Below are 8,430 nucleotides of genomic sequence, written 5' to 3'. Positions count from 1 at the left end.
AAATATAAAAAGGAATTCCTAACGCAATGAAACGTCGGGACTAGGATGCATAAGACACGTCGGGAAAGGAGTTCCCGACGCACGAAAGACGTCGGGAAAAAAACGTCGGAAGAGGCATTCCCGACGCCGCGTCATGCGTCGGCATAAGGTCCGTCGGGAGAGGAACTCCCGATGCTACTTTGGCCGACGCATGTCACGGCGTTGGAAGAGGCATTCTCGACGTCGTGAAAAACGTCGACATATCCTTTCCCGATGTTTTTGTGCGTCGGGAGTATCCCCATCTCTTGTAGTGCCACCAGTTGACCTCCATAGATTACTTTTAAATAATCGTGGTTGGTCAACTTTCATTGACTATTTTTCGATGGTTGATGTCGGCCAACTTTCATTGACCATTTTTCGATGACAATTGTTGACCAACTACCGATGATTGTGTTTCGATGACTGTTGTTCGATGACCATTGTTGACCAACTTTTGTGGATCTTTTTTTGTTATCATTTTTTGGTGACCATGGTTATTTACTTTCATTGACCGTTTTTAGTGAATGTTGTCAACCAACTTTCGTCGATCATTTTTTTTTGTGTGTGTCACCAATCAACTAGCAAAAACCATTTTTTAGTAATCGCCGTTAACTAACTTTCGACGACCATTGTCACCAATCTTTGGTTATCGTTTTACAATGACTAACGTCAACCACCATCCCCAATGATCATTACAACTCCTATCCAAACCTCTATGGACAAATTCTTTTATTATAATTTGAAATTATAAAAATGCTTTTAGTATATAACAAATCGATCAAACAAATTTTTACTTAAAAACACTTTCGAAAAGAGTTGTCAAACACACATGTATTTTTATTTTAAGAAGTTTAATTATATTTTTAGAAAAAATGTTTAAATGAAAATACATTTTTGAAAACATTTATTTTAGATCATTCCAAACCGGTCTTAAGTCACTTTTTCATAGCCAATATGAACATAACTCAATTGACATACAATTGGTATTAATAAGTAACGGTATGATGATTACAAGTTCAATTTTATCATCCCACATATCATAAAATAAAAATAAAAAAACCACTTTAAATATCCTAGCAAAAGAATTATTGATCAATAATAATGCAATTCAATTCTTTGGGAACTCCATAGATTTAGGGTTAGTGTTCCACAAGGAGAGACTTTAAAAGAAAAAACTAGGGATATATATAGTGGTATCGTAATAAAATTAGTATAAAAGAAATAGACGACTCAAGGCATGTCAAAACTAAGACAAAGCTAAATCAAAATACATTGATTACAAATGTATTTCCAATTTCAGTCATGGTTTAATGATCTTCCCTCTCCTGGGAATAACATTTGGATAATCAAGAAATCTCTTGAATGTGCGCTTTTTTTTTCTTTAAGTATAGACCAATGTAGACACATTGTTTTAGGTTAAAATAAACATAATTCAACGTAAATTAAAAAAGTATTTCATTTCTTGAAATCGAAGATTCGATCATTCATTTTTAAAGATACCACAATTTACGAATGTAATATTTTCTTTTAAACTTCTGATTTTGTATTTAGTAAATATATGAATTTTGAAAGCTTAATTGGTTAAGAATTCTACCTAGCGACCTGACAATGTCCTTAACATATCTGAACTACTTTTTTCGTTGCTAATTAGTTTTGAGATGAGAAAATTCATGTTATCTAATATTATATTAGTGAAAGGAATCAAATTTCCACTGAAGTGTATGATCGTTGTGCAATATGGAAGATGATTTTTCTTTAACAAAATTAGCATACTAATCAATATTGATAAGGATAAACAAACATACAACGTAACCTTAGCATGTTATTAATAAAGTTGGAGATAGAGAGAGGTTGAACTTATCTTTGAAGCTTTCAAACTTTCACGATTTCCTCTTCGAATCTCGAACAATCACGTTTCATGTCACGATGTCAAGCTCCTGGATCAATAAATTTTGAAGAATACATCAAGTGATCTTCCCCGTAATTCTTGTGGATTCTTTAAAGAATTAATTAGATGTGTGGACTCTAATTCTTAGGAACAAGAAGTGATTAAAGAATGAATGTAGAGATTTATTTTAAAGTGGGAGAATTTACTATGTGGAGGCTAGGTTTAAGAGACTAGAGAATGATTGTCTTTACAAAAATTCTTTCTCGAATAAATGCGTACTCTTAAATTGGGTATATATAATCACCTATATATAGCCCTCTCAAAACCTAATCTTTAGAATTCTATAATTCTCCAACAAGTTAATTAACTAATCATCTATCCTTTATTAAATCATATTTAATCTAAAATAAATAACAATCAATTCCAAAGTGAGTTGTATCTCAGTGTTATTAGATAAGACACGGAACCTTTATCCATATATTGCAAACCTTTTAGGTTATAATTTGATCTCGAACCACTTGTATGCCAACTACCATATTGTTCAAGTAACAACATATAACCTTAAATCTTAGTTTATTGGATTGCATTTAATGTTGTCTACGACTTTAAATGTCAAATAAAATACCTCTTATTTTATTAAATAAATAATTTGTGTTAACAAAACTACAAACCCCAAGATTTAATTAGGACATCAGTTACACAATTAGCACTCATAAAGTTCAAGTAAACAATCAATCCCAAAATAAACAAATAAACAAAACAAAATTAGAATCTAACGACGAATCCGAAGAGAACCATCTCGAGGGACATATTCAGAGAATCCCACTAAGGTACTCACAATTTTTATAAGATATAACAATTAATTTTGAAATGAAACTCCATAAAATACAAACTAAATATGTAATTGGTTTGAATAATACTTTGGTACGTTTATTTTTAGTCTTGGTTTATTTTGGTCTTTATACATTTAAAATTGGTTGATTCTTGTCAATCTACCTCAAAAAAATTGTTTATTTTGGTCGTTGTACTATCAACTTTAATTCATTCTTGTCAACTTTAAAAAAATAGATCATTTTAACCTTTTTAGAACGATAAATAAAAAATAAAAATGAATGACCAAAATAGTCATCTGAAGACTAAAATGAAGCAAAAGTAAATTGGGAAAAAGGAAAGAAAAGAAAAATATTTTTAAAAGTATAGAAAACTAAATAAACAAAAACCTTTGTAAAGGATATAGGTATTTAAAGCAATGGAATTTATCGTTGAAAGTTCTTTTTCCCTTTTTTGTAAACCAAAAATATCAAGATTTTCTCCACCGTCAATCTCATCCCCAAGTCTCGCATACAAAAGCCTAAATTGGCAGAAGAACAAATATGAAAACCACGATTAGGCCTTCAAATTAACCGCACCCTCTCAACCGATTTCACCGGCCATCCAATCCATCACACCCCATGGCGATTCACTTCAACAAGTTTTCGACGATCGCAGCGGCGCTGTTGATCCATTTAATTCTGTGCTCAATTTTGAGCACCATGGACGCCGCCAGCAACGAGCAACTCCTCAATGTCGCTAACACAAACGTCATCACGGCATCAGCTGCTGAGTATCAAGCATTCGATATTGGAAAGCCGCTTTACAGGGTTAAAGAACAATACCATGTTCCGGACCTGGTGGTTGAGAATCTTGATTCCATTTCCTCTGTGCACCTAAATCTGCCCCGTCGCCATCTCCATCACCGTCGCCACTGGGCTGAGGGAGTTTGAACCATTGTTTAATGACTCAAAGCTAAGAACTGTTTTTCTAATTTTTTGATCTATTCACAAATTAAGTGTTTGTGTGATTTAAAATTGGGTTTCATTTTGCAAAATCTACCATTATATGGTTTTGAACCTTGAAGTCGTTAATGTGGTTGTAATATACATTTAAAAATTTATAGAATTAAATAACCTACTTTTCACAAAATTATATTTCGTAACTAGATTTCTACGTAATTATGAGACAATGTATTCCTCTATATGATTTTATAAACAACAGTTTTAACCTTGGAATCACGTAGGACTTATGTAGTTTTTTTTACTACTAATTAATTCTAAAGAAACTTCCAATACATTAGGATTATGTTCAATTAGGGTATTTGTAACTTTTTCTATTGCAGTCAAAGCATTGCCTTAAAAAGATTAGAGACAGCTTTCAACTACATGTCTAAGAATGCTATAGATAACTTTTATAAATCTTCTTTTTTTAATGTCATAAAAACTTTTAAGATGGTTACAAAATCAACAATTTAAAAAATCGACAACAAGAATATATATGGTTCAATTCACTAACAGTGTATTAGTTACGTGATGTTAGAGAGTTGTGTTAGTTACGTGATGTTAGAGAGTTTATAAGATTCCGGAGGTATTCGTTGCGCCACATAACGAATTCAAGGCATTCCAACAAAGAGCATTTTTTGTAACACTAACAAAACACTTTCATAACATTAAATTAATGATATCGAAGAATATCTTATAGCAACAAAAAAGAACTATGAGAAAAGTTAAGGACTTTCAATACATCAGTCATCAGTTCTGACCACGTCTCTAAACATTATGAAAGCACTAATTACAACTTTTTCACAACGCTATAAAAAAACATCATTGATAACTTTTTACAAGATTTGTACAAAGCAATCACAAACTGCAATAAAAGATTTTTCATAGTGATTTTTTCCCACAAGATGAAAAAATTTCCACTACAGTAATATTTGCAATATTGGAAATAAGTTTCTTATAGCGACGAAAAAACACTATGAAAAGCAATGAATTTTCAATAATATGAGCTGTCACCTCATTTCAAAAAAGCTACGGAAGGTCTATAGTCATGTTGTTTTGACCCTATCGAAAGTGATATTAATTGTAGTGATGTTACCTATATAGCCAATAAGAACTAGCTAGATCTTAAATAGTAATCACTTAGTATGTGGAGAAGAATTTTTATATTATGGCAATCTATGAAGCAGATTATATATACAATAAGTTTTACTTTAATTCATATTGAAATCTAATTGATTCAAGAGGCTAGTCGGTAGTGTTCTTATATGAATACAATAAAACATCAGATGACAACATCTCTATTCCACAGATTTCTTCAAAGATGACCTTGAAAGACTTATTGATGAAGGTGCTACTCTACAACAACATTTGAGATGAAGTTAAGGCACTACATCTGCACGTGACAACCAAAATTTATCAAGTGATATCGATGCTTTTACGAGAGGGAGTAAATGTGTTAACACTATTTTTCCTTGACCATGTTTTATCCTACGAAAGTTTTTCCAACAAAGCTAAGATTTTTAATGAGCTTAACTATGTTAAAGTATAGAAACAATGTGCTCTTTTTCCTTCGATAGAAGTTTTTTCCAATGGATTTTTCTCAATAAGCATGTTTAGTGAGGCATATATTTCATATATACAATGAACATCTAAAGAGAGAGTATTAATGAATATTCTAAATTACATTTAAATATTATTAGATGTCTATATGTTCTCCTTATGTTACAAATTCATCTACTAACCTTCTCGTCAATTTTTCTAACTTTCTTGTCTCTTTTTAATATATGGTTTTGTAGCCATCATTCTTCACAATCCTATAAATAGAGAGTATATATAGATCATTTGTAAATACATACATACATACATATATATATATATATATACCACAATTAAGTTTAATTGCTCACTACAAGAAAACTGACATTCCATGACATTTCATTAGCACTCAAATTGATAGGAAAGAAAAACAATTGTCATAAAAGGTTAAAAAGCGCTATTTTGGCGGGGAAAAACGTTGTTTTCGGATTTTATTTTTTCGTGACAGTTATTTTCTGTCATAAAAGGGTTTAGAAATATAAAATAATTTTTTAAAATAAAAAATCCCAAAATTCCCACTTCTCACGCCCTAATTTCTAAATCTACACGTAATTTCTCGAAGTCTTCCATGCCTCTCCAATTTGCTGTCGTCGTCATCTTCAACATCCGAAAACGTTGCCGTCGTCTTCAACATCCGTTGAAGCTTCGACGTCCGGCCGAGTCAACGACATCCGCCCACTTCTCTTTGTTGTATCAACCACGATGCCTCCTTCTCTTGATCGTCTTTCTCATTTTCCTTGTTTTCGCGCTCTTCACTCACAATCAAGTATGTTTTCTTCCCTTTTGAGGATTCCTATTCCTGATTCTGTTTCGGATCTGATTGCCAATAATTTGACTGTAAATGGTAGCTTTAGTTGTACTTTTATTCGTGTCTAATGTGTAATTATATGCCATTTTTTGTTTCTTGGAGTTTGTTGTTTGGTGGATTCGTTTCGATTCTATGTGATTCTTGTATGGGGGGTTCTCTGTGTCTTAGTTCCCGATTGTTTATTTATTGGTTTTATTCGTGAACGTGTGAATTAGGCTTCCATTGAGCTGCTCATTGTCCAAATCTCTTGTTTGCTCTCCTGTACGATCCGTGTCAATTTTGTTGTCAATCCACTTGGTTAAACCAAAACTTATATGTGGACTTCTGGTTGTTTCAACTTAGTTGGATCATAAGGGCATATATTGAACTTGTACATGGTATTGGAAGTTGTGTTGTGGCGATTATCCTGCTGTTTAGACATTATGATCAGATTTTTGTTTAAATTCTAACTTGTGTTCTTCTCTGCAGAAAATTTTGGGGCTCTATGCACAGATATGATGAATCTTGTATTCTTTACCTTCTACCTAATTTAGTTTTCTCATTTTTTGAACTTGCTTTAAAATTCTAAATGCAGGGGAGAAAGGTAAAACTACAAGTGAAATTCAAATGGCTCACAATTTTTCATTACCACCATTAAGTCCAACTGGTACTATTTTCTATCCAAATATTATTTGATGATTTTGACCTGTTGGAAATGAGAGTATTGAATAAACTTTTTTTATTTTTTATTTTTGAAGAGTTCTTATGTTATATGCTTTGAGATCCAGATGCTTGGTCAATGCTAAATTGTCCTAGATGATGCAAACTGTCGTATATGTACAATTTTCAGGTTAGATAGAGAGCACGTTGTCTTTGGCAAGGTTATCCAAGGAATGGACTACGTATATGCAATTGAAGGCGGAGCAGGAACCTATACTATTGCAAGCCTGCACAAATAGGTAAATAATTTGCAATTTGTTTCAATTTTACTATTGGATCTGCATTGGATATAAAAGTGGCAACACCGAGGAATAGTTTTTCTTTTTCTTCTTACCACTACTATATGATCTTTCTTCTTTAATATGAAGAAAATGCATCTAGATCAATGCTTAGCAGTGCAAAACATCCTAAAAACTGTTGAGTTTAGCTTACTTTTAGAACAAAACCATATATATATCTATAGAGGTGATTATATATATTTATATATAAACCGACCTGACATCAAAATAGAGGTGACTCTTTTCTAAGAGATCTTTGGCAACTCGAACATCAACCGTCCTGCAGATTGGGAATGAAAATGAGTTAATTTCAAACTCTTTTTTGGCTAGTAAATGTGAGATTACATCCTATGAGTTAAGGAAATGGCAACATGGTTGATAATATTAACCTCTCCATCTTTTGAAATAGCAAAGAGATTCTTTGTTTCATTCCTTAAGAACCAAAAGATTTTATAAATGATCAAGATCGTAAAATGCAAGCTTTTGGTTGACTTTCATCATTTCAAGTTATGCTAAATTCATAATATAATTAAACAAATAGGCCTAAATTTTCAGTTTCATCACCATTGGTATCAATATATATATACCAATATTGGTATCAATATATATATATACCAATATTCGTATCGATATATAATACTAACAGTCGGTTCTAAATTATTTTCATGATTGGACTTTGCGTATTTGACTTTTGGTTCTTTTTTTAAAGAGAAAACAAGATGTTGTTCATTTAGTTAGTTTGTTGGTCAACCATTCATTATCCTTGAAGTTTATTGTTGGAAAGTTTTGAATTTTGATGGTGAATTTGTTAGATTGTATTAACTTTGGACCATATTCTATTTCATCAAATTGTACTCTGATGGTAAACTAAAAACTCATTATTTTGATGGTAAACTTGTTAGATTGTATCCCTTTTCAATGTCATACATTCATTTGTATTTTAAATTAAAAGCCCAATCTGTTTGTTTGGAATTTGAAAATCTCTGCAAGGGTCAAAAAAGCAAGATGATTCTTTGACCACAAGATGTTCTCTCTCTCTCCGGTCTTCACTTTTATAAGCAATTGTCCCTCAAACTTGTAGGCTCATCTGTTACACCAGTAACAAGTTCTCTACTGTGAGTTCATCTTCCTAAGTTACCATTTTTCAAGTGTTTTTCTTCTATTTGTGTTATGAATTCACAATTGTTTTTTTTCAGGTAGGATTATATTCCTATAACTTTTGATAACTTCAGTACTAATGTGGATGTGGATGGGCATATTGTCAACTCGGGATTATGGGACACTGCTGGTAAAATGGGGTTGCCCTTTTGGTAGCCTGCTTGCTTTTAA

General features: G+C 32.1%; 1 long non-coding RNA gene across 1 annotated transcript; it reads left to right on the top strand.

The window, feature by feature from the left end:
* Positions 1-6,695: 6,695 nt before the first annotated feature.
* Positions 6,696-8,201, top strand: LOC103501678 (uncharacterized). Its single transcript, XR_007823755.1, has 3 exons — positions 6,696-6,770; positions 6,954-7,062; positions 8,092-8,201. It is a non-coding gene; the product is annotated as an uncharacterized LOC103501678 (long non-coding RNA).
* The last annotated feature ends 229 nt before the right edge of the window (positions 8,202-8,430 follow it).

This window comes from Cucumis melo, chromosome 9, assembly GCF_025177605.1.
Source record: "Cucumis melo cultivar AY chromosome 9, USDA_Cmelo_AY_1.0, whole genome shotgun sequence".
NCBI lineage: Eukaryota > Viridiplantae > Streptophyta > Magnoliopsida > Cucurbitales > Cucurbitaceae > Cucumis > Cucumis melo.
This window is presented reverse-complemented; position numbering and strand designations above follow the sequence as displayed.